Source organism: Trachurus japonicus, chromosome 13 (assembly GCF_045865225.1).
Source record: "Trachurus japonicus isolate A0001 chromosome 13, Traja_1.0".
In the NCBI taxonomy this organism is placed as follows: Eukaryota; Metazoa; Chordata; class Actinopteri; order Carangiformes; family Carangidae; genus Trachurus; species Trachurus japonicus.
Genome location: NC_140919.1, coordinates 18,273,704 through 18,301,338, shown reverse-complemented (window position 1 = coordinate 18,301,338; position 27,635 = coordinate 18,273,704). Strand labels below are relative to the sequence as shown.

The following is a 27,635-nucleotide window of genomic DNA, read 5'->3' as shown; positions in this document are numbered from 1 at the left end:
CTACTGTTGTCTGGGTTTAAACAATATTTTTACAGACATCCGGCACTAAATTTTGATCCTTTATTGCATAGTTTCTAAGAGTGAGAAATATATCACAGCCGTGAGGTCAACACTGCTGACTCCCTTCCTCTCCCTCTTTCCTCTCCTCCTCAGATTTGTAAAGCAAAGTCTTCAAAGATGGACCAGGGGTAAAGTTTCTAAGTTTGTAATGGAGTCTCCCTCTGACTTCTGAGCTCCCTCAGCCCTGACCATCCCTCCCCATTTCCCGAGGACCAATAACAACATCATCTTTTCCTTGCTTGCTTTGTCATGGCATCATTTTGATGTACTCTGCAGTCCGCAGGGAAGAGAAGATCTCTCTGGAGATAGTGAGCCCTGGTATGTCCAATCATTCACTTTCATTTATGAATTCATTGGCCCCCGACCGACTTGGTAAAGCCCAGAACAGTTTTCAGGGTTATCTGGGGAATCTTAGAGGAGAAGTCACCGCAATACATCATTATCGATGTTGCTGTCACAGTCCCAAAAAACAGCCTCACCTAGAGGTGTCATTAAAAGTGAATTTTGAATCTGTGGGCATTGATTCGAACAGGCTTAATTGCTTTTGAAGCAAAGTAAGCCAGGAGGAGGCGATCCGTCTAAGCTTTTGCTGATGTCTCGCTTCCCACATAGTCCTGGTTTCAGGTTTGAAGGCACAGAATCATCATAACATCATCACCAAGTATAATAATGTATAAGCATTTGGCTTGGTGACACTGGTTTGATGTAACTAACTCACACACATGAAAAACATAACTCACATGTTGTAGCACATGCCTGTATTGCAGGCAGAACACATTAGCATATGCATTCAGTATACTGTCAATGTCAAACTTTAACCATATGCTCAATATTACTTTTCCCCTCTGCCCTGGTAAACTTTTAAAAAAAAGAGAAACTATCAGATTCTGCCTTGTTAGTGCAGTCAAGGTGCACAGAGAATTGAATTGGTTTGAATCTTTGTGTCTTTTCCTCACAAACTAATTAAACTCATTTGTGGGCAGAGAAGGAGCTGATGACATAATGTACAATTAATTCATTTTTTAATTAATTGTTAATTTGAAATCTCGAGCAGAGCTGGCAATTATTTTTGCTTTTCATGCTGTTAACAAGGGTGTTTAAAGTTCTAGGATTTAAAACAGGCAAAAAGCTGTCATGGATCCTCAAGCGACTCGTGTTGAAGCTGGGCGTCTCCACCCTTTCAATTATACAAATGGGGGGGATGGTCTAGTTCTGCCTTGCCATGTTCTTGCTTCATATTCAAGGTCTGGGTTCAGAGAAAGGTCGTCTTTGTGCTAGTTTTGTGTTACTTGCCCTATCAATCCGATTCACACCTGCCACGGAGCGCTCTTCAAAATCTGATCCCTTCTCATGAAACAAGCCTGTGCGTTGCGCTTCAAGCTAATAATAGCATTGCAGGGAAGACAGCTACTGTATAAACACTGTGGTGGCCTGTGAGAGGAAAGACTGCTATGTTGTTTACGACCGTGTCATATTCTTAAGTTCGCTGTAAATCATGCTGACTGGCAATGACTGTAATAGTAACATTAATTCAGAATTATTTAGTGTGTGAAAGCGTGATTGATAGGTCACAAATATCCTGTCAATCTGGAATCAAACTGATTTTCTCATATGCCGCTATCACTGTAATTTTTTTGTTTGATACAAAAATTAGCTAGAACTGTAACGAGTACTGTTTCCCGTGCTTGATTTAGATGAGGACGGCTGTTTTGTATTGTCAGGAAAACTTGAATAAGCCATTAGCTGTGAACATTGGCCCTGATTGATGGCCCCGATCCATGCCTGGATCAGGCTGCCTCAGCAATGATAAAAGATTTAAGAGCGGCAACCTTCAGGCAGGTTCTCCTCTGCCGATATCCGCAGGGGAAAGCCTAACGCAACCCGCCCTTAACTTAGCCTGACTAATTTATGGTCGGGCTCACCCAGGGCACATTTCCAATGCTGGACCGGGGAGCGCGACGCCGACGTAGCCTCTCATAGCTGGCTGAGGTAACTCAAGGAGCACCGCCAGCATTGCAGAGAGGCTGCCACCGAGACCTGGACCTGCCATGTTGGGTCAACGCAGCTCAGCTCTGATCAGAACGGAGTCAAGAGAGATGTCATCTTGGGGAGGACACCGCATATCATCATCATCATCATCATAGCTACTCCTAGTCAGTCAGAGATACAGTAGTTGTCTTTGGTGTAGCTACTTTAAACCTAAAACTGAATATTTTAAGATTAAACAGTTTCAGAAAGCATCTTAGACTCACACTTAAACAAATTCAAACCTCAGTTTAATCACGTGACTTCTACTGGAGATCACATCACATACAGCTAGTTATCCAAGCAGGTAAAACTATAGTCAACCGATCATAATGGGAAACAGGGATACAAGGTCATGTAATTGTCATTCACATTTTTATTGTGCTTCAAAAATTATGTATTCTATATTTTGTAGCCTACAATTTTATATAGTTTTGATTTATATATTTAGTACTCATATGTCCTGTTTCTCTTTTTATGCTGCTGTGACAAATGAATTTCCCCTCGAGGATAAATAAAGTTGAACCTTAACCAAATGTGTTTCAGGCTGTTGACTAGAGTTGCTGATCAGCAGTTTTTTTGATCAAAGCCGGGCTAGCCGGGATTATGCTAATGTGAGATAACGGACTACAGGTGTCAATTCTATATGAGACAGGTATTCTATGGTCTTTACTAGATTAAAAAACTGCATTTCCCAAAATGTCAAATTCTTTATTCTATTGTCATCCGTTTATTGCTTTATTTTTACAATACATACAGGTGTTGACTGGTCATCGAAGCTGCTTTTCATTAGTTATTTATCAGTAAGAAACAAGGGAATGAATAAGGTACAGGAGCTATATTTTTTATTTAAAGGTCTTCTCATTGCTGCCTTAAGAGGTTTGGTTATACGGTATATTATACAGTAAGATGTCTTTGAATCCTTTGTGTGCCATCAACATGACAAACAACATCAATCATGAAGCAGAGGCTTTTGTTGCAAATGACGCTTAATCAATACAGCACAACCTTTGGAAAGCTTCAGGGGATGATTCATGAATGTGGACTTCAACAGTTTCTCACAATGAAAGGGACAGCACAGCGTTTATCTCATTAAATGTGGTTTTGGTGTACAGGGCATTGATTTCGACGGCATGTGACATGCCTCGCACTGCGAACAGACTTATTATGCCTCAGCATAAGGTCAAAGGTTGACAGAGGAAGCCCCCTGATTCGTTAGCTAATTAAAGCCTGCTTCCTGAATGGGGGTTTACAGTAGGTGTCCAACTCTCTGCAGCACCTTCTCGCTCTCAGACTTCAGCATGCTAGCGCTGCTGAGTTCTGAGTTGCTTAATGAGGGTTAGACCATGGATTTCTCCGATTAAAGATTCCCCAGTGTCAAAGTCTCCCAATTATATGCCCTTGTGGAGGGAAAATATATATAATTATGAATCTGATCATCGTTAATTAAACCTGGGGGATTTGATCCAATGAAGTGACAGTGCTGCTGAGAGTTTTGTTTGAGCTGGGAAATAATTAGAGTAAATACAGATGAAAAATGAGGAGACTACTGAAGGCTTCCCTTAAGGAGAGCATCTGTGAAGAAAACTCACTGCTTGTTTAACAATACTGAAGACACATTGTGCATCTGGAGGGAAATTGAAATCACAGTTGAATTGACTAGATTTCATTAATATAGACGTAACTCATATGTGTGGCCATGGAGAGGACAAACAGAGATTTGAGAGTTAGGAATGATGATGATGATGATGATGATATGAAAAATGACATGGGGACAGCAGCTGCCTCAGGTCGGAGAGAAAAGCCAGTGGGGAGAATTGAAGGCTGGAGCTCTGTGACCAGCGTGAGGCAACTGGGTGGCTCTGAGGTACGTATTAGTGTGGCTGCATGTGTGAATGTGAAGTAAGGAAATGCTGGAGGACAATATGCACGCGCAGCAAAATCCTTCCCCTGGATAAGCAGAGGTTTTAAAGATCTGATGCAGAGGCAGATGAACTTGGCGCATAACAATTATAGACTCAACACAGCTGCCAGTTTATTCATGTCCATCTCAAGTGTTTTCTTAATTACGTAATTAGTCAGAGTGTTGGTATATGTGATTTCTATGACATGCTGTCATTAGCTTTGAACCTGCCAGTAATATGCGGCCCCCAGGAGACAGGTAATTTGTGGTGGAGACTCATTTAATAGCTTTGGTAATTAGGGGATAGATCATTATTATTACTATTTCCCATGCCTACTGCACATGTGAGTCACTTTGCCTGACACAATGTATTTTACGAACACAACGACATCCAACACATCATGTGTCACAGATGATGTACTCATGTGTTGACACAGTATGGGGTAAGTATTGTCCAAATATTGCAAATAAAGTAGACGCATACAACAGCAGCTATGAATTTAAATTGCTGTCTGATGACTGACATTGTATGTGTCAGTGTCTGCCTCTCTGTTAGAAATAGCTTATCGCGGCTACACCACGTTCACACTGCTGTAAAAGCACTGACATTTAAAGATCTGTGGTAAAATGTCAGATAAGTGATGATGTTGAATGCAGGGCTAATGAAGTAGCGAGTTAGCAAAGTTTCCATTCCGGTGTAAAAACATGGCACCTTTGACATTTCAACCTGAGCCTCCATGCGTAATCTGCTCTCTGCTGACCTCTCAAATCATCGCTTATCACTCGCTGTTATTATTTGTCCCCCTTCTTCGCTCGTATGCACAGTCACATTCAGAGAGTGCTCAGGAGCACAGAAAGATGACACCGACGGCACAGTGTTGACACAGCAACTGTGTGTATGCTGATGCTACATTACAGGAGGTGTCCCTGACTCAACTGAGCAATGACTTTGCTGAGATAAAGTGGTGGTGACCGACCGCACGTCCGCACAGGCCATGCCGTCGCCAAATCCATAGGCGATTTTTCGGCTTCATTGCCGTGCAAGTGTCTGTGAAGACAAACATAGCTATAAGATTAGAGAAAAGGCTTCACATAAACACTAAAACTCAAAGCTAAATATATGTCAAACACTTTTTGAGACTAAACAATGTTTTTATCTAACACAATAGGCTTTATGCACAGCATAGTTTGTCCAATAATGTAAGACAGGAAATAATGAAACTGGTTTCAGTTCAGGAAGTAGTGGAGCTGTGCATAAAGCCTATTGTGGGTCTTGTAAAGGCTTCACTTAGGCACAGCTGTGGTTTGAGCTAAATGCTACCGTCAGCGTGCTATCACGGGGTTGCCAACTCTTCTGGTGTGCGACACACTTCTGTCTCACGATCTCACGCCACTCAAACAATTCTCACACCAAAAGCAAAATCTTTGGCGCTCGTCATGTGGGCTCTCAAATTACTCTCTGATTGGTATACGATGGGTATCCCTGTGCTGATTGGACAACTGCTGAAGCACACAGCACAATGCCGGTGAGTACTAGCCAATCACAGCACAGTAGAGCAGGAGTTGACGTCCCACAGCCCCACAACAGAGGCATAGGGCGTCGTTTCAACGCAGTGCCAACGGTTACATGCTGTCATTCCGACATACCACCAATCCGACGTACCACAATTTAGACATACCGCTATTGAACTCTATCTATATGGCATGTCTAGCCTCTAGGTCCTTTTACTAAACTTAACCAACTCCTTTCATCATTGCCTAAGCCCAACCAGTGCAAAATCTTTTGGGGAAAAATACGCTATAAAAGGAATTGTCGGAAAGGCAGGATGTTGAAAAAAAGAAAAAAAAACACCGTCATTCTGAGGATAGGAGGCAAGAATTGTCGGAATGATGGGACATTTGAAAATTAAGTGTTTTGCCATTTAGACAATTAGAGGCCTATGTCAGACTGGTGGGATGTCGGAATGGCGGTTGCCCCCCAGTGCCAACATACACAGTTAAAGTCCTGCTCTTGGCACATCCAAGCTAGAGTTCTCACTGGGCCTGAAAATTAAAAACCAACCTGGTCCAACCCGCAGGTGTTGACCCAAGTCATTTGTATATATTTTCAGCCTGAACCAGAGTGTCCAGCCGGGTTCAGGTTGGTCGGGCCGACCCTGCTCATTGAGAAGTCTAATCTAAGCCCATAGCAGATCGTCCAGTGAGCGCCATGGGCTCAGGGTTCCAAGCAGACTTGGAAGCTCAAAAGAACAGCCAGGCAGCCCACTCCTTGATTATTGATTACATTTTGTATGGATTTGAAAAGAGAACAATGTTAAATATTAATAAGGGAGTTTTAGAGGTGCTACTACACTTTATTACCTTTGTATCATGACTGCAATGTGAATGTGTTTGATGCTAAGCTAAAGTAACCATGCATGGCGTGTAGCCACCAACAAGAGAGAGTGGTAAATCTTCTCAACTCTTAACAAGAGAGCATCTCTCAAAATGTCAAATTTTATCTCATAAAAAAAAAGAAGCACATTTTGCAACGTTGAGCAGGCGGGTACATTTTTTCACAGTATGTGTATCAGCTCTATACCAGACCATACAGTAATTCCTACATTGTTAAATGCCATTGACAGCTGCCACAGCCATTAGGATGTTCCCTTTAGCTGAGACACATGAGAGGTAAACCATTCCTGCAGAGCTCAGTCTGGTGCTCACAGTGACACAGATACACACAACACACAATTGCACACAAACAAAACCAGCATGACTTTCCTCCCTCCTCATGTTGATCAATAGCCTGTAGGCTGATGGAAATCCTACTATATCTGTCATTGGATAGGACCCTGATGAGCGGGTGGCTGAAGAATAGTTGAGGTGGGTCAGCTTCGTATCTTTAATGAGGCCCCTTGGGGATGCCACATTATATGTGTAAATGGCTCCAATTAGGCCAGCCAGCCATAAAGTCCACAGGAGGGGAGGGAGGCTGGACAGAAAAAGTTGGAGGGGAACTTGTGTATGGGTCTGAGCTACAATCAGGTGCATTCAATCAGTCTGTGTGTAGCCTGTGTCTTACTCTGCTTAAAGTCTGCTGATTGCACAAATCAAAGGCTATTTTTTTTTACCCGCACAATCCATCTGGTTTAAAGACCCGTATTATTGCACAGTCAATCCCTCCAAACAGCTTCTCGTATTGAAGCGCAGTGATACTAATTATGTTTCTACCGGCTTTCACTACTTGACATCAATGCATGCATATTACATCGGAATAACATCTCAATCTGCCTACAGATTATCATAATTATCATATTTTACGCCTTAAGAGAGGCTTTCTGTTCTCTCACAGAACATTTGTCACTTGCACTGCAGTCAACTCCACATCAGTCTGCCGTCTTGGTTGCTAACTAATGAAACTGGCATGTATATGTGCGACCCCCTTAGAGGTGATACGTCATCGTGAGTTTGATGAATGTACCCCTGAAGTTTGACTGACCCCTCTGGCCCTTTGACCTTTAATGTGGCACAAATACTTCCAGTTGGATGGATGGAGTGTAAACATTAAGCAAGAGGAAAGGTCATTGGCGTAACACAACCATTCATCTCGCTGTAATGATGTCATTATACGTTTATTTGAATTATATGCTTCATCATAGCTCCAGTGTTGCTACTGTCCAGGATTTGACAGTATGGTGTTATCCGATTTCAGAATAGCTTGATCTACAGCTTTCAATTACAATCTGTCAGTTTATAATTGAATAAATTATTTAAGGTACATTGTGTAGGAATTACTCCCATCTAGCATTGCGGTTGTATATCGCAAGCAACTCAATCATATTTTTCATGCTGCATTCACGTGAAATTGGGCAGACGGCAGATGGACGACAGCCGCTTCACATAACTGCATAAACAAGCCTCTATGTAAACAAGTGGTCCGTCAGCACGAGGCAAAACAATACACGTGACAATATGTTGTCATGGCGATGTCATATTGTTTACTTGACCCACGTTTTACCGGCTTTCTCTCGACTTCTGTGACTAAAATGACATCTGGTTTGTTACAGACGGCCGTCTGCCCGACTGCACCTGAATGCAGTGTCAGTGTAACGCTCCATTCCTCCTCACTGCGTTACCACGGTGACTTTTCACAGACGCCACCTCGACCTGAGCCGACAGCTCCGGTGTCTCCGCTGAGTTTCCGTGGTTTCCTACCGTCACGATGCCACTGAACGTAAAAACATGGCCACACGACATGTCAGCCAGCACCGAGCTTACCCGCTCGATGTAGATATGAATGAGATGAACGTGAAATTCAGAGCTTACCGGAACACTTCAGTTTGTTGATGGGGGTGATTACTGATTAATGAAAAACATACTTTTGAACGAAATAATCGATTTTTCGTAAATAGATAACAGGAGAGGTTACACAATGTCCCTTTAAGGTCTTTATAACTAAATTAACTGATATATAGGAAAACAATAGTTTTAAAAATGTGATCAGTCATCTTATAGGTATAAAGCCGAAAACAATGTGGCAGCAGCACTTCAACAAAAAGCATGCCCTCTTTTGAGAATTTGTGGAAAGACCTGGGAATTTGAGTAGGCTGTGCTTCCTCCGCCTTTCTGATGCTCAATTTGTCTCGAGCGTTTAGAGATGCCAGTGGGCAGAGAAATGACCCCTTTCTCTGTCTAACGGTGCTGCATTATGGAATAACCTCTGGTCGGGCATTTCGAGAAGATTTTCACCGGCTCACTATTGATTAGCCTCTGTGTCCAATTCAGACAGACACAGATAGATTTTTATGCTGCTGTGAGTCGAGGCAGAACTGAGAACTGGAGGCACATTCAAACATACAGCAAATCCACCGCGTTCAGATGGTAAAACCTACAGTATAGTAAGGATACGTCTCATTCTCTGTGTGTGAGTTTCTCCGAATATTAATCTATACATTCGATCGCTTCTGTCTTTGCCGACTGCATGTGTGTGCAACACGAGCAAGCAGACACTGAAGTGTGAATTTGACAAAACTGGCAGAAAAAAAGCCTCTCGGTATTGGGCTCGAAGAAAATTTTCAAAGCCACACTGATTGGTCCCAGCAGGGGGGGAACCACAATTACAGACCAAAACAAGGTGTTATATGGCCTGGAGGCACTACACCTGGTGGATGAGCGCTCACTGGAATAGAAACAGCAGTTACGTTAGTGCAATTTTCTACGACAAAACATTTGTTTTTCTTTCTTTTTCTTGACGTTGTGGCTCAACACTCGACGACTCTTTCTTTTCTTGCACAAAATGTTCTTTCATGGTGGTTGTGTAATAGATGATTGAAAAGTTCTTCTAATGCTGAGACATTCACACAAACCCTTCACACTCCAGACTGAGGCTGTCCTCGCCATAAAAAAAAAAAAAAAACAACAACAGACAAGTCTAATTTTCCATGAATTATGCATATATTAAGCATTTAAAAAAACATGGAGAATTCAACAGTTGCAACTACATTTTGCTGTGAAAAGCCCTGCAGCACCACTAAGTCTTGGTTCAGTGCAGACCTGCGGCAGCGTTGTGCAAACGCCATATTATGAACCATGTCTTACTCTGGTCAGCAGGTCGCTGATTGTTACCATGGAAACATGGGTCTTAGCTCTGAGTTGGCCTGAGGGGGTTGAATAACTTTTCAAAGATGATCCAACTGCTGCAGACCTCGCTGTCTAGAGATTTCAGGTCGGCGCCACAATAGGCACAGAGCAGGGTCCTCACACCCAGATGACACGCACCACTTCCTGCCCCTCCACAAGAATATATCTACCGGTATATAAAACAATCTAGATAGTGATTCTAGGAATTTATCTCTCTTCTCCCACAATGATACAGACACATAAGTGAAAGAGAAATCAATGAGAGCCAAACAAAGGGTGAATTGTTCAGATACTGCAAGCTTAGACACATAACTTACAAAAATAAACTCTCACTGATAACACAAGAACAAGATTTAGGTTTTCATTCTTTTTTTTCCTTCTTTTTATTCCAGATGATATAATATATACGACTCCATTTTGCATGGTTTCAAAGCGCAACTTTTCTTCAGCATGATACTGATGCTATCTGGTCTTGATTATCCCACCCAAAAATCCCCAAAAATCTGATTCTAACTCAAATCTGCAGGTCATTCTGCACCAGTTTAAAGTAACAATTAATACAGTTAACAATGGCTCATTTAATCACTTACTCAGATGAGCTGGTTTTTGTTGCATTGTGGTCTGCTGCGCATAGATCACTGATTTCCACCAGTTTTAAACCAAACCTGGTGAGACTTAAACAGACGCAGTGCACAAAGCTCTATGTAATTTTATGAAATGGAAAAACACTTGTTTTTGCTTCAAAAACCCCAAACATCATACAATGTGGCCATATGCTGGGCTCCAAAATGGAGCACTTAGATTGCCTCAGAGGGCTTTGTTGGGGCTGCATAGCTGCAGGGCGAGACAGTGCTGGCGTATCCCTCTTTGCCTCCCAACGGAGATGGTACAAATCTGGGGGGTTGTGCTTTAGTTGAGGCCGTTGTCCTGTTAACCGGCGCTATTTGGGGCTGGCCTGGGGCTGTCCAGTGACACACATACACACACACATTTGCACACTGATGTGGTCTGATGGGCTTCAGGGTAATTTAGGTTCTTTTAAAAGCCCTCAGGATCTCCCGGTTTTGTGTTGTGCCTTTTCTGTCTGGCGCTTGTGTTTTTGTGTACACACGTATGTGCGACTGCATGTGTCTGTACGTGTGTGTGTGTGGGTTCCATCAGACAACTCAACAATTCCCCAGGACCCAGCTGAGTCGTAGAGCAGTCCTACTTATCTAATCTTGCAGGAGCTCAGTGTGTGCAGGTAGCGTACGGCTCCGCAGCCAGCTGGCACATGGATAAATCCCAAAATGTCTGTGAGACTGAACCAGTTATTTGGGTCATGTTGGTTTAGGTGGAATGGAGTTGTTCAAACACTGAACCTTCAATGATCGACATTGCTCGATTTGGCCTTTTATGTGCTATAGCTACTACTTGTTTTCGCCACGATTTGGCATTCTGTCTCTACACACACATCCCTCATCTGGTGTGTACGTGCGTTACAGTAACTATGACATACAACTCCTCCATGAACGGTTTACACTCTAAAAAACCAGGTTGCTGCCCGCTGAATAATTCAGTGTTCGAGGGGGAAACGTTAGGAGACATTTCTCATGATAACAATGAGATTGCGAACAGTTGCATCATGGCGTAACACTTTTCACTCCTTTTAACCTTACAATATGACATTATCCATGACTGAGAATTCGGTGTCCTTGCACAAGATCTCAACATTTCGCATCTCAGTTCAGAGCTGTTTGCAAAGCTGCTGTTGCTCACAGTGGTTTCATCAGATCGTACAAGACAGACAATGGGAATAACTAACTAATTTGTACACATTTTCTGTTTGTATCGAATATTTCCAAATACAATTTAGACTAAATACAAGTTCAAAGTATGAAAACCATCTAGAAATGACTGAGATAAATCAAAGAGCATAAAAAAACTATTCACGAAACTCCGGCACAGCAGCCTGTTTCCTCACCGCAGATTTTTAGGTCAGTCATTTGTGTGCTTGCTCGGCTTGTAAGAATTAACACTTCAGAAAAACGCTCAGGGCACAAACGTAATTGTAGTGTAGGTGGAAAACCCAAGTAAATACTGACGCATTCAAACGCTTCCTAAAAACCACCAAATGTGTGCATTAATATCTTTGAACTGCTCATTTCCACTTCATGTAAATAATCACACACAATGATTGCGCGTCATGCTTGGAATTTCATCATTAATCTGAGAATGATTCAGCAGCTAATGCCCTGAAATTGAAATGAGAAAAACGCCGCCTGTAGAATCTTCTGCATAAGCAGGTTTGTGTCATTACAGAACAAAAAAAAGCTTGTGCGACAAAGACCAGAAGAAATGCTGTGAAGGGCTTACAGCAGATTTGGTGGATTGACAATGATGTGCAATGTCTTCCCCTGTATTAAAAGTAACAAGCTCTGCCTGCATCACTGAGCCAAAATCTAGGCAGGAAGTTCAAGGATTGCCTTAGTTTGCAGGCACAAGGAGAAAATACAAACGGATGCTTTTTTTTTTTAAAGGGAAGACGCATTCTCACTTAATAATTCATGTTCCAATTTCTTGTTCTACAAAAACCTCGGTCTCTAGCATGTTTATCATGGAGGGCAAAGGAGAAACGCAAGGCGATAGAACAGAATGGGAAATGCACTTACTGTTAATAACAATGCCTTGAGGTGGGATAAAGAAAACGGTCTATTGGTGGTCTATTCAAAATCAGCTCAGCAGCCTCGGGCCAGGATATTGTCCTAATCTGTTTTAAATAAACACCACACTGTACTGTGTACGTATCTGCCTGGCTGTTTAGATACTGAGAGTGGCCTTCTGTTAAGGGGAAGAGCAGGAGACGTAAGCCTTTCGATCAGACCTATCCTGAGCTGTGGAGTCCCAAAGTATTGGAAATTAAATAAAGAAATATAAAATACATGAATAGATAAAAACAACCTAATACTTGTTTGTTTGTTTGGTTTAAGATTTGATTTCATATTATGAAATGTTATTTTGCACTGCCTCTTTTAGCTATAGCAGTTTTTTTTGCAGGTCATTTTCATTCCAGTTCAGCTGCAGCTAATGACTATCGCCATAATTAGTTAATTATTTTGGCTAATGGTCATATCATTTTCCCAATTAATTGATTTCTCATTTGCTTTGTAAAACATTTATTTAAAAGTAATGAGGAATTCCCACTGCAATTTCTTACAGCCTAAAGTGAAGTCATAGGATGCCTTGATCTTTCTGACCAACATGAAAGATGCATGAAAACCAGCAACTCTGCATATCATGAATACATTTCTTTTTCTTCAAAGTTTAAATGTATAAAAAAACTATAAATATATTATGGATGACGGTTTTAGCCACGTAATGCCACCTGTCATTACAATGTCTTATCTGGCAATCAAGATCAGCAGTCAGTCTGACTGGTTATTATATGTCAATATTGTTGTTTCATCACATAATATCCATGATTGTCTACATTCATTCATTTCACTGTTAATTTCACAATGCCTCATTTATACATTTAATTTTGAACAACTGATTTGCCATCGATTTTGGGCTTTTGACACAATCTGAACACTTTGCTCATACAGTATCAAGACATGAAGTAAATCCAGTATTTAAGTTGCATTTTTAATGAGCATTGATCATTTTGAATGCACATATGTAACCTCATCTACGTGACTCTGGGCCGCTGCCGACCACAGCAGCGGGAAAAGAGAAAGATTATATTCTAGGTGTGACTGGTGGCCTCAGTTTCTCTGAGGTGTCTCCCTCGTGCTCTCTCTTTTTTTCCTGTCAAACTGTGTCACGCACACACACAGACCCACCCACCCACACACACAATTTCATCCTCCCTCGCTCCCTCTCATGCCACCGTCCTCCTCCCTCTCCACCTCATCTCCCACCCCTCTCTCTCACAGACAATTTCTCCCTGCCTCTTTTTTTTTATTAACTTCCCTCTCTTCTTCACCCTGTATCCAACCTCCCGCTCGTCTCTTCCCCTTCATTCATTTCTCCCTCTCTCTTCTCTCCCTCTGTCTTTTTTGACTGGCTCTCTCTGGGGGCGGATGTGTCTCTGTGGCCCTCTGCAGATCTGGAAAGGACATCCTCTCAGTTTAATTCAAGTCAACCCCGGTCTCCTGGTGCTCCAAGACGCAGCATGTGTGACAGCTCTACAGAGACAGCCAGAAGGAACAGACAAGTCTCATCTGCATATAAGTGTGTGTGCCTGTATGTCTGTGTGTGTCTGTGTGTGTGTGTGTGACAGGGGGAGCGTCATCTTTCAGCATCTCCCTCGAGTCTTAAGGAGTTAATTTCACCCTGGCAGCAATCATGGTTGTCTATAAATCTACAGTATGATGAGAGACCACGATGTTGATTAGTCAGTGCTAATTCAGCTCACACCAATTAAAAAGGTTGGGGGGGTGCTATCCAAATTATTACATAACATATGCTATTTGCTCCAGGCTTTGTTGAGAGACTGTAAATTAAAAAAAAAGAAAAGAAACTATGTTCATGGCGACTGACGTGATGGAGTCGTCCCTCTTCTCACATGTCGTAGCCACATATGAACAAACAGTTTGCTTGGCAGCCGCTTGAACCGCCCCTGCCTGTGGGAATATTGCATGTGAGGAATTTTAATGTCGTGCTACAGTCACGATACGTAATGCAACGCTACAAAACAAGCAAGCAAAACGTGAGATTTGATTCATCACCTCTTCCTGCTGCATTCTCAACAAGAAACACGCTCCACGCATTGTATTGTTAGTCATTGTTGTCTTTTGAACAGCGGGTACAGTATCTCAGCGTTAGAATTAAAATCCTGGATCTGAATACCAGGCGTGGAAGTTTAATATTTTGGTGCAGCGTTCAGCTCAGCTATCGACCGGTGGCGTGATCTTGGGGCCCTGTGGTTTATGTAACTCCCATAGATCTCAGCGCTAACCTGTCTTATATCAGCTGGGTTTGTTTGCACAAAAGCCAATATGAGAATATAAGGTTTTGATTCATCTTGCCCTCGGCTTGCTAGTAAGAAATCATGATTTTTTTTTTGCCTTGGTAGTGAGGAGACAACAGAGCCTACAAGCGATTTAACAGCCAGACCTCTTTCTCACCCTCCTCCTTCTTCTCACTATCTCATCATTTGCTGCCTCCGCATCTTAAGATTATTTCCTCCTCTTTGTCATCAGCGGCGTCGGCTCTTGAGCTCTCACGAACCCCCCTCCCCTCTGCTCCCCATCCTCTACCTCCACCTCCCCTCCTCACCCTCTCCATCTCATGCTCCCATGCCGATGTGCCTACATATATATTTCAACCTCTAATAATATCAGGGGCCAAGGGGATCGCAGACAGGAGGGGTAAGTGGATCTGTCAGATCATTTTGCCCCTGTCCTCCACCTAATGCCTCGACTGGATGTCCCGGTGAAAATGGAACATCTATTGGACAGGAAGTGAGACAGAAAGTAGGAAGAAGGCTGTGACAGATTGAGATAGAGGAGGAAAAAAAAAAAACACAGTGGGTGGAAGTACCGCCACCTGCATCCTCATCTTACCTTTAACCATCTCCTTTGATGCTCAGGCAGTTTTAAATTTAGCTGCCTTGCAGAAAGAAAAAAAGAAATAAATAAATCGTGTGTTTGTTTTTGTGGGATGCTAAGTGACAGTAGAAAAATAGGAACAAAGCAAGATTGTCAAGGTCAGCACTGCTGTCAGTTTACACAGAGATGAGATGAGCTATCCTGATATATTTGAAAAATACCCCTGCTGCTAACGAAGAAATCAATTTCATTTCATTCTTTCCTCTGGTTATAAACTTGTTTTTACTGAAAAAAAAAAAAAAAAACTTAACACCAAATGCACAAGAATAGGTTGCATTGCATTGGTCAGTTGTATGGAAATGTGTTCCCCCACAACAATGAGAACAATAGGATACTCACAAGCAGCCCTCTGCCCGTCTGCAGCGCGCGCAGGCCGCTCCTCCAGTGTACTCCTTTCCTCTGTGCGTGTCGGTGTCGTCCGATACTGTCACAACTTCTTCGTCTCAAGCCTGCCTTAATTGGTGCAGTCTGCAGAGCGGAGACGCGCACACGTGTGTGTGTGTGTGTGTGTGTGCGGCTGAAGGTGGTCAAACGTAGAGGAAGATGTGTCACGGTGGTGGTGACAATCCAAACTCTCTCCCCCAACAAGCCTCACGTCCTCAGGGCCGGCCCCTGGAGAAACAAGAGCACGAGAGTTGTGAGTAAGAATGGGCCTCCTCTTCCTAATACAATGAGGGGCATTGAAGAAAGGGAATGAGCAGGATGGCAGCTGGGAGGAGAGAGACGCTGCCGCACTATAACAGCCCCTGGGTCATTTCTCTGAGCCTCGGCGACAGAGTTTCTGTTTGCATCTGGACAGCTGTCAGGAGAGATAATCATTGTGTGAATCTACTCCTCTAAGGACTCTGACGAGGTTAAGTTACACGCTGCTTGACAGACAGGAAATTGATGAGATTTTTGTTTTTGCCTTCATAGGGGTGTGACTTCGAGGACTACACCCATGTGGCTGACTTCAGATGGGCAACTTCACAGTTTCTTCATACATCATGGCAACCATCTGCATGGCATTTACAAAAAAAACAACAAAAAACAACCCTCAAGATATTTTCTCATGCTATTAATTAGTTTGTTGGTTCTGCTCTTTGGGGGGGGGGGGGAAATGACAGAACAGCTAACAAAAATGTTCATAAATGTTAAAATAACAGCAGCAGTTTGACAACTTACTCAGCGTATCAGCTATTAATAGCCACCTTCCTCTTATGTATGCCCTCTGGGAAGCGTCATATCAAAATGTCCATTTGGAATAAGTGAGACAAACACACCAGCTGCACTTCTCACTCACTCCACCACAATTCCTCCGCATGACTCCCCCAGCTACCACTCCATTATTGATGAGACTTCCTCTGTCAGCCTCATCTGCCACATTGTTGGTTGTACTCGCCTGTGGGCAGCCGCCGTGGTTGTGGAGCGCGGGGACCAGCTGATGCCACGCGAGGAAAAATGAGACAAGGGGTCGGGCACATTAACAGCCTATTGACAAGATGCAATGCAGAGGGCATGCAGGTTTGTTATCGGTCCTAATCTAAATTCAATAGGGTTGTCATAAGGGAAGAAAGTAATTATCTTAAAACCATGGGGAATGTCCACCTCTGTGGATCCAGCTGACTCGCAGATACACCGCGACCCCAGCCACTGGATTTTAAACGTGCTCTGTGGTGCCAAATTACAACAAAAACGCGACCGAGCTGGAAACACATGACTGGGAGGGGGAAAAAAGCAGCAGGATCACTCAGACATTTCCATTCACTTATGTTCATGTTAGTGTGTCATTATGAGGTGTATCACGCATTTCACTGCAATTTGTCATGCAGTGAAATGCTCAAAGATTAAAAACCTAGTGAATGTTTCTGCACAGAGAACACCTGTTTTCTTGATGTATGTTGTAGGTGTAAGCTGAATGAAATCAGAGCCGTCGCTGGCACTCGAACAAGGCTGCAATAAATATGACAAGTATTAAATATGTTATTATTATTATTATTGAATCAGTCCAGTCCTCTCAGCTCCCTCCATGGTGGAGCGATCTAATTCCATCAGAGCAAGGGCGTCCCTCTCCATCTTCAAGAATCTCTTGACAACTCTCCTACCTTCCTAAAACCCTAACATGATGACTAACTGGCACTTACTATGTCCTTTTGGCACACTACCTTACACAATTTCCTTGCATGTTTCAAATATGTAGATGTTGTAATCAACACTTAGCACAGGCTTCCTGCACTAAAGCTTGCTGATGTCATTCATAAATTAAGTCCGCATTGTAAAGAAGCACCCCCCCCCCCCCCCATTGAGTAAATGTTATTCAAAGGAAGCTCTTATGATATGTGGGTACTGTCTACTGTAGGCATTTGTATAGTAATATACTGAATTATACACTGTTGCCCATAAAGTTGGAATAATATATATATATTTTTACTCTTTTCATGAAATGTTTGTGACAATGAGATTTATTCTTGTTAGATAAAGTGTATCTCAAAACTTAATTGATCAATCTCTTCCAAACGTATCACTGAAAATTAAACCACAATTAACCTTTATAATAGAAATAAAAAGAGGAATGTGTTATTCCAATTCCAAAATTATTCCAACTTTATGGGTAACAGTGTCTTCTTGGTGCAATGCAACACATTATGTTTGTGATTTAATGTGGAAATTAAGTCGTACATGGTTGGTGTGCTACATGCAAACAATCAAATACAGCTCAAGTATAGTTTTTGTGTTAAAATGCAATTATTCATGTAATACTGTATGTTCATACAGTAAAACACGTTTTAATTCCAGTTATATTGACTTGGCTTTTAATGTCTTTATTTACTGTGACACTGTGAGAGAGAGACAGGAATTCAGGGGGTGACCAGTCCCAGTCTCCGTGGTATACTGTATGCTACAGGGTGAGCAATCCAGGTTGTATTAATATCAAATAATGGAAATTATATTCAGCTAATCTTGAAATATCATTTGCTTAAATGGGACTTATGTATATGTGAAACTTAAAAATTAATTTCACTTCAAAGTATTTTTAAGCAGCTTCATCACATACTTTTCCTCCATCTCACAATATTGACATTGCCATTGCCATTATGGAGAAACAAAAATTGTGTTCAAAGCTGCACTTCCTGCTTCACAGGGAACAATACATCAATACAGTCGTAGCTATTAGTGCATGTTGCGGTTCAGATGTCATCTGATTAGTGTTATTGGGTCTTGTGTAGCACCAATTTCACCCTTGCACAACCGAGTTGAAAGTCGAAAGAAACAGAAACAGAAAAAGTGAGTTTAAGAAAATATTTGAGAGGACACTGAGGTCATTTCAGTGCAGTATGAGGAGGAGGGGGGGGGGTAATAATTGTCGGCTTAGACTGCGGAGTGACCAGAAGAGGCTGAGGAGCTTAAGCTGTGTTTGTGCGCATCGGGGGGTTAAAAGCTCAGAGATAAAAACCAGGCACTAACCCCAAAATGTATCTTTTGTCCACGGGTGCGTAGCTATGGTCACCACACTGAATATAAATAGGCTATACAATGATGTTAGGTGTGATATGGTGAAAGCAAAGGATAGTGATGGTCTTGAAGATAAAATGAAACTCAGATCAGCTGAAATTGAACTGCTGCCTGCCTACCTGCTTACTGTATGTTGTACAGTTAAACTGACTTATTTTAGGCTTATATAATCATATCATGATTCATTAGGCTACAGCTGTGATTGGCTGGCAGTATTATTGATCGGCCCCTCTTTACTCATGACAATAGCTGCTTGAAACATAAATCCATATCTATCTGAAAAGAAAAGAAACCATGAAAAGGACTGGATTCATTCCTCTGCAGTACTTAAGTCACACTTGTGGGCAAAAAATATCCAGTCTAAGACAAATCTCATTTCCTTTAATACCCTTTAAAGTAACCGTAATAAACACATTTGTGATGGTGATTTGGAAATCGTGGTGCTTATGTAAACAGCACAAACATATGAAGTCAGATTCTTTTTTTTGTATCATCCCAATACAAAATATTTATATGGATGATTCATTTTTTTTTTTTTTTTTTCAGTATGTCTCCAGAGCAGGGTGTGGGAAGTGATAAATGTCCTCAAGTGAGGTCACTGCTGGAGTCAGCATGGGTTGGGTCTGAGGACTACAAGTTAGAAAAAGAAAGAAACATTGGGGTGAAGTGATAGAGAGGAGTGAGGTCACCATGCTTCTGTAGCGCCACACACTCCTCATTCCTGCTGGAGGCCTGAGGCGACGCGCTAGCTACACAGCAGGGCCGTTGCTAGGAATTCTGGGTCCCCATAAAGAATACTAAAGTGGGCCCCTATAACGTCTTACGGGGGGGGGGGGGTTGCGGCGGCGGTGGCGACCGTAACGTCTGACCGGGGGGGGGGGACGGGCGCAATCGTAGCGGAAATAATGAAAGTAATGGCAAACAAACACTGCATATCTCCAAAATCAGGCAGGTTTCCAGGATGCCAAGTCGCCTACTCATTTTAATGTAACAATTGCCGATGAGAACCGGACGTCAAAAAGGAAAAAAGGAAGGAAAAAAAAAACAATCGATCACAGACTTAAAGATCGATTACCATGGCAACGAACGAAGCTTCGAAGCTTCGATTTTTTTTGGGTCAGCCCTAGTTTTATCATTCTTTATTTAGCCTACTTTGTTTTTATGCTAATGCAGCATTACTAAGTATTAGTCAGGGTCTTATGCAGAATAAATCAGTCATACAAAGATTAGACTACTGGGTTTGTTATGGGCCCTACTGGGCGCTGGGCCCCTAGAATTATCATCACCTTTCTCCCCTATACATACAACGGCCCTGCTACACAGTAGGCCTACACACACCCACACCAAACGGTCTGGATTGAGTTGCATTGTGGGCAATGGAGGAACTGGGAGTGTTGACAAGACTGTATTGATTAAAAACGATTCCATTAGTGGGTGCTCATGGTGGCTGAGTGGTTAGAGCGCTGACCATCTGGGTGGATTGAGTCCTTAGCAGGAGGTCGCCAGCTTGACTTCCGACTGGACTGACCATATATAGTACAGTATATGTATGTTTCCTGTTTCTGACTCTGCTGCACTTAATCTGTCAGTCACGACTCTGACAAGTTTAGTTTTATATTGATCCCAGCCTGTGGAAAGTTCACATTCTGTAGCCACTGGGTCTCCACTGAGAGTGACGCATTTCATGTGTTATCAACTTCTGCAACGCACCACGGAGCTCCCTCGGGACGTGACGGAGTCGCAGCACAGACCCCGAGACTGCAGAGTGTATGTGGACCGCAGCAGACGCCTCGAAACACTGTTAAACCAGCATTCGGTGTGTGTGTGTGTGTGTGTGTGTGTGTGTGTGTGTGTGTGTGTGTGTGTGTGTGTGTGTGCGTGGGTGGGTGGGTGGGGGGACACACATTCACACACTTTCCGACGAGTTCATACTGTGCAGCAGGCTGTGGCAGCTCTAACATAGGCTGACCGCGACAGTCTGTGCATCTGACAGTGACGGATGGGAGACGAAACATGAAGCCTGGGGACCGTGTGGAGGGAGAGACCAGACAGGGAGGTGTGGGGTATTGATTGGTTTGAAAGCTTCTTATGTAAGCCATCACATATAGAGATATAGACCTGCACTCTTTTTCACACATGCTGTACAGTACGTGCTCTCTCTCTCTCGCTGTATATAAAGTGTAAAAATGTACCTGCACATCGCACATTTCTTCCTTCATGCGGTTTTGATTGTGATTCATGCTCCAATATGTACTGGCTGCTGCTTGGGTTTTTATATATTTCATAATCTAACTACAGAGTCTGAGGGAGAAGCTATGTGAGCCCTGCAGGGACAATCCTTTCTAATCCTGCTTCTACCTGATGGGCCCACTGGGAGTAATGTCCAGGACACAACTACAGTATAATACACAGGATGGTTTTATGTGTTTTCCGTCTTTGGGCAAAAAAAGGCAACTTCATGCTTGTTCTCTACAGAATTTACCAGAATAGTTTTTATATTGTGTACCCTTCGAAGATCAGACCTGTGCATTCGATAACCCCATCATCTCATACATCACACTAAATTTTATTTACTTCCAGTGGGTGGACAATGTCCTGCCAGAGAGAGAGAGAAAAAATAAAAGCAAAACAAAACACAGCTTATGAATCTTTGATGGTGTGTCATATAATGCCAGAGATAATGACAGAGCTGGTGGTCTTTTTTCTTTTTTTTTTATTCTGAACACATCTGTCATTTAAGTGAAAATTGCCAGGTTTGTCATGAAAGAGAATTCATCGCGCCTTTGAGTATGGCTCTATGATTAATTCAGGAATGTCAGTTGCTGAGTAAACGCTTCTTTATTCTCGTGTAAGTGGTCAATATTAATAATGCACGGGCGGGTCTAAGTTCAGCATCCGTCTTGGCAAAGTTCAACACGGAGGGTTTCACCAGCTGCGCACGCTTGTCACCACGTCCCTTCTTACTCTCCCTTTCTTTCTCTGCCTTTCTTTCTTTTCCGCTTTCCACTCCATCCTTTCTCTCCATCCTCTCTCTCTCTCCGTCCCCGGCCCTGAAAGGCACAGTGCGGCTCTGACGCCTATTCTGATAGAAAGATGTGACCCATCAGCAGTAATTGGAGGAGCCGTGGTGGTTGGGTTTCTCTAGGAGTGATCGATCCCATGGATGGTGGAGGTGGGCAGGCGGGCTGACAGCACCGCATCCCCCACAGCTCCTGACAGCTCAATGAAGGCCAAGCCGCAGAGCACAGGATGTCCTTTTTCACAAGAGCGATCGTCAGGCGTGTACAGTAGGTCACCCTCCAGCACCCAGAACTCCAACAACCATCCAGTTAAATCATAATTACCCATTTAGTCGATTATCAGCTGGGTAGAAGCACGTTGGATTTAATGTTAGCCTTTCATTATACTCACATTAAAGATTAAAGGAAATGTCAGAGGCTTTATGGCGATGATGTGATGTAATTATCTCTAAGGTGATTTATTTGGAAGATTTTACAGCAATAATCTCCCGACGCCCTCATACGTTCTGTGAGGTATACAATTTAATTGTGCTCCGTGTGCACTGACACAATGAAATAGCACGAGATGTTTGGATGATAGATGCAGCTGACACACACACACACACACCACACAAGTGAGGTGATTTGCATAATACACCGGCTGGTGTCAATACCGCGCTGCGTTTCCTCATCACAGCCTAGGAGAGCCGCCTTTGTTTGTTCTCCTGTTTATGCTTTTTTTTTTTTTTTTTTCCTTAAGACCAAAACTGTACTGTGCTGAGCTTAGCCTGACCATCGGTTGCCATGGTGACACACGGGAGCCGGGACTGATGGCGTGTTAGAAAAGCTTGGCACAGGTTAAATTAAAAGAACTATTTATCTAGCTCTCACTGTTGCTTTACCCTCATCGCTGTCAGACCTCATGTTACCCATTGTATTGGGACAGACCCCATGACTCTTTTTTTGTAAGTTGCTGGCAACCACAACAAAAGCAGAATAAATATATTAAAAAAAAGCCCCATCAATAGAGCTTGTTCAACTGTATGTCATTGAGAAAAATGCATGTGGTGCACACAATCAGACAAAAGAACTGAAGGACTGGGAATAAAACTAGGCAAGATACTATATGTTCTATGTTATTTCTGTATAGCTTATATGTCTATGGTCCCATTATTACCTGTTATTCTAGAAAATGTGTAAATATGTCAAAATTTAAATCACATCCAGGGGATATTTCAACATACCCATCAGTCCAAGGATGTAAACATGTAAAATTGCTAAATATCGCACTCTATCAGGCCTTGTTTTAGGGCGTCAGCCTTGTGACCAGCAGAAATTGTAGCTGCATCGATTCATATGGCTCGGACTGTGCCAAATGTCCTCACTGTCCTGGCCTACAACCAGAGCCGTTAAAGCTTATGGCCACAGCGATAGCACGCAACAGTGAATACTACACTGCATAACATTTTGGTGGGAACGTGTCCAGGATTTAAGACGTGCTGAGGTCAGCGGTCAAGTCTCCCACATGCCCCACCTTCGAAAGATTAAATAAATATAGCCTCTAAAATTGTGTAATTACTAGGCTTTGTCATATTTTATGAAGAAAGTCAGTTGTGCAAGTGAAAGTCTTTTTCCACAACACCAGGAATAAAATTCTGGTGTGAAAATACTGACCAAGTTTCAGGCCTACCCCTGAATTGCACATAATTAAATAAGTCCTATTACTGTCCAATATGGTACAGCTGGACTTTGCCCATTTGCCCATTAGAGCTAAAAATTGCCCTGACAAACACTTTTCTTAGAATAAAGTAATTTTAAGGAACATTTTTCAGCAGTAAATGCAGTGCAATATATTAAATTCATCAAACTAGCATCACCACACTGGCAGCTTCATTTCCATGCCATATTTTTAGAGATTAAATTACTTGTTCAGATGGGCTTTTTTTTGCATAGCATTGCATAGGAAATCAAGAGCAACTCTCATCCTCCTTGAGTTCGGCAAATACTTTTGAACAGCCTCCCCTTGATATTACCTGCTGATCCCCCTCAGGGAGAACTTCTGACAGAGACCGAGGACAGGAGAAGGTTGTGGCTTTACAGGCAATCCCCCTATAATATTACCTCTCTTCCCCCTGCCACACACACACACACACACATACACATACACACACACACCATTTCTGGAATACACTGATCCCTGTGAAGAATTTCCCAGCCTCAGTCGGAGCTGTGCAGATGTACAGGAATAACGCTGGCAGGCTGAAGGTGCTGCTGGGTGAAACAGCCAGAATTTGAGTTGGTCCCTGGGGTATAAATAGATAATAGCTCCTGGTCCTGTCCTGCTGGAATGCAGTACTACTCCGAAATATTGTTTCAAATACTGCCAAGAGCTAGTCCTGTTTACTTATGTATTTATTTGCATTTTAAAGAAGGAGATGTACCTCCTCTTACTTGCTTGACTGAGCTTGCAGTGGATATTAAACTGTTTGCAAAAGGTGGCCCACAGCTGCTGTTGCACTCCACTTTATCCCTATGGTCCTTTACCCTTGGAGTGGCCAGTATGACAGGCCGGTGTTGATGTTTTGAGCACCATTACACTAATAGCGCACTCACTCCCAAAGTGAAGCAACCACAACCTTTAGATGCCTTTCATCTTCACAGCTGTTGCTAAACCTCCCAGGGTCATTTTCAGCTTCTGCAAGGGATCAATTGATCCCAGAGAGATAGTCAAGGAGTGGGTCATTTTCCCCTCTTGGCTACTAGGCAGGTAATCGCTCTTGTTTGCCCGCAGCAGCTTTGACTCTCATGTTCGGTACAAGGCATCGCGCCAACTGAATGTGGCAAGTGGCAGCAACGAGCGTCACCAGACACTTTGGGAAAGTTTGAAGGTGATGACACGCGCCAGGCTTGCAGTTTATTCACCTGCCTGTGCTGAATGTTTATGAGCTGCTATTATCATAACTGCGGTAGTTCCTGCAGTAAGGCAACAAGCTTATGCTGCCTGCAATATTTATCACTTATCTCATCCGTTTTGCCCTTTGACGGTGTCACATTATGTGACTACTGATCCCAACAGCTCAGCTGACCTCAGCAATTTAGTGAACATCATAAGGGTTGGGGACTGCAGGACTGCAGATCGCTTAGTAAGGTATGAAAGATTTATGTTTTTAATGATGCATTTAAAAAAAAAAGAAGGCGGTCATTGTAATCCATCAATCCTTACCCACGCTCCTAATTACAATACTTCAGTTGGATATTATGGATATACAATTTTTCATATGAAAATAACTTGACACTGCGTCGCCACAGCGTTCTGGTTAAATGCTATCTGCTAACATGCTCAGTGACACATGTCCAGACTGGAAAGTGGAAATAACCAGTCTGAAGCTTATATTTATCTAAATGATACACTCAGGATTCATTTAATAAATGTATAATACTGATATGCATTCATTTTGGTTTTACAGAACTAGCATTAATTAGCTTAGTGTTTTGTACACTTCCACTGCAACTCTAATTTTCACTTGTCTAAAAATAGCATTTTTGTTTTACTTGATGGTGCCATTAGGTGTCAGTGGTTTCAAGTCATCACAACTCATCCTGTGGGAACCTTTAACGTTAAGTGCTGAATTTAATGGCACCCTATCCCTGTGGTTGAAAATAATCTGACTGAATATCAACAGCACAGTGGTGCTAGAAGGAAGGTTAGGGATCACTAGGCCACTGCTCACCATGAATGTCTGTTCAAAATACAATATATCCAACAATTTCTGTCTTAAAGTAAAGTTGCAACTTATATAACAATAACAAACAGCTCGTACACTGCATACAGTATTTAACAAGGTGGATAAACGTCTGCTAATTTGCGGAACATTTTCAGTGCCTACACAACACGTGTTGGCCTCTGCTGGGATAGTTAAGTGTGTTACTGCGCTGCAGTGAACGGTGATCTGCATTAGAGCTGACCTCTAATCACGTATCATATTACCTACATGTTTCACTGCGAGGCGGCACACTGACAGTCTGAACACGACTGTGATCGCCGGTGCAGTCAGGCAAACAATGAGAAAATCCCTCCAACATGCTCGAACAATTGAATCCTGGGCGAGCTGCAATTATATGTTGCTCCCCGAGGTACTCTCCTTGACACCCTAAAAAGGTAATATACCTTCTGCTGTAGAACACAATCACATGGTTCATACTTCTAGTCTGCATAATTACAGGGGCTTGGGGAAATTGAAGGGCTCCACTACCCATAAAACTGGGGGCTTAAGTAATCTTATTGAGCGGGGAGGCATTAAGAACAACATGGATGTCCTTGTTGGATCAGTGCTGCTGCATAGCTTGGACAACCTGCCACGTTTGGATAAAGACGTGGTTAACAGTTCCCTCACGGCGGCGTCTAACAAGCAGCGGTGTGAGCGGTGTGATGACTCCTACACCAGGTTTAAATATAACAATTGGTTTTATGTAATGCTTATCTATCTATCCATCTCTCTACCCATTTATCCTACATACAATTTGGAGACAAAAGGAGGACATGTGACAGAAACTGCATGAGTGGACGGCAGATTTCTTACCAGATGAATCAGTACTGACAGGTCTGATCAGAACGGAGACAAATGATGAGGCATCTCCCCCCATCTGCCGTCAGCAGGCCTGACAGAGCTCTGTCTGGTTCACTCAGTGCTCTTTCAGGCACTACTTCACATTCGATCAGGGGATTTTGACCTCTGCATTCCTATTACACGATGCTTCCCGCAGAGTCACAACAACGCGGTGCCACGGCTGGTGCCTGCAGCGGGGGTTATGAGTTGAAGTTGCTGAAAATTACAGCATCATTTCATCTTGATTTGATACGGCGGCATGGTCACTTGATGAAAGACGCATTTTCTATCCATTGACGGTTGAGCAGGGAAAACATCATACGCTGCGGAGAGGATGGGGTTGCATCCGTACTAATAGATTTGAAGGCTCAGCGTGGGTTCATTTGGCTGAGAGCTGATTCTTTAGGGCCTGGAGAGCAGCGTCTCTTTCACTCTGAAACTTTTTAAAATGCAGAGTCCAGCACATTTTATGACCCCCCTCAAGCTTTATTTGCTGAAAGTCTTTTAAAAAGTCTTTTGCAAACCTGTCAGATAGGTTTTATCATTTCATAACAAGGTTTCCACTCTATAAAATCTTTCATCAAATTATAAAAATGCACCCTGTGGTGATTGTTAAAAGATCTGTTAATTCATTTGATAAACTCCTGGGACTGCCAGAACGGACCTTTGCTCTTGGAATTAACACGAGAGTTTTTGTCACATTGGTGATCTCTGGACTGTGAGCCATTACAGCCAAGCTCAAAGTGATCAGACCCAGGAGACAGACCATCATTTGGCCCTAAAAGTGCCTTTCCATTGCCAGTTTCCTGGAGAGCCTGCATGGGAAAATGACTCTGTATCGGCTTCTTTGTTCCTTCCACTTAATTGCTGCAGAGCAGCAATATGTCAGCTCAGTCCATGGGAAGAAAATGCTTGTGTCTCACTTGCAGGATGGGTTTTCCTGCCATTAAGAAGATCCTCATTCTAATTGCAAGTATTTTGTGAGACAGCCGCTCTAATGAAGGCAGCGATATGCCGACATAGCAGATCAAATTACAAACATTGGAAGTAGAAGTGTGGTTTAATTGCTCACTGAGATAAAAAAGTGGAGCTTGTTGGATGTATATCAGAGGTAAAGCATCTATTTGAAAACTGTCGATATCAGAAAAGATAAATCCCCTGACCTGCACGTTACACTGAACAGATAAATGGCAGGAGAGATTCCAATTTTGATTATCTTACAGAATCCAATTACCTATCCACCGTGCACTTAAGCCTTTTCCACTGTTTACCTTCATCCAAATGCATCCAAACTGGCATTTGTTTTTATGCATAGTGCACAGCACGAGTGCATACA

The 27,635-nt window shown here is 42.7% G+C and overlaps 1 protein-coding gene across 6 annotated transcripts in view; it reads right to left on the bottom strand.

Annotated features, from left to right (window-relative positions):
• Positions 1 to 27,635, bottom strand: part of b3gat1a (beta-1,3-glucuronyltransferase 1 (glucuronosyltransferase P) a) — an 83,130-nt gene that overhangs the window by 26,033 nt on the left and 29,462 nt on the right. For all 6 annotated transcript variants that reach the window (XM_085795097.1, XM_085795101.1, XM_085795100.1 and 3 more), the window contains exon 2: positions 15,541 to 15,813. The gene's annotated coding sequence lies outside the window, so the exon portion shown is untranslated. The remainder of the gene's footprint in view (positions 1 to 15,540; positions 15,814 to 27,635) is intronic.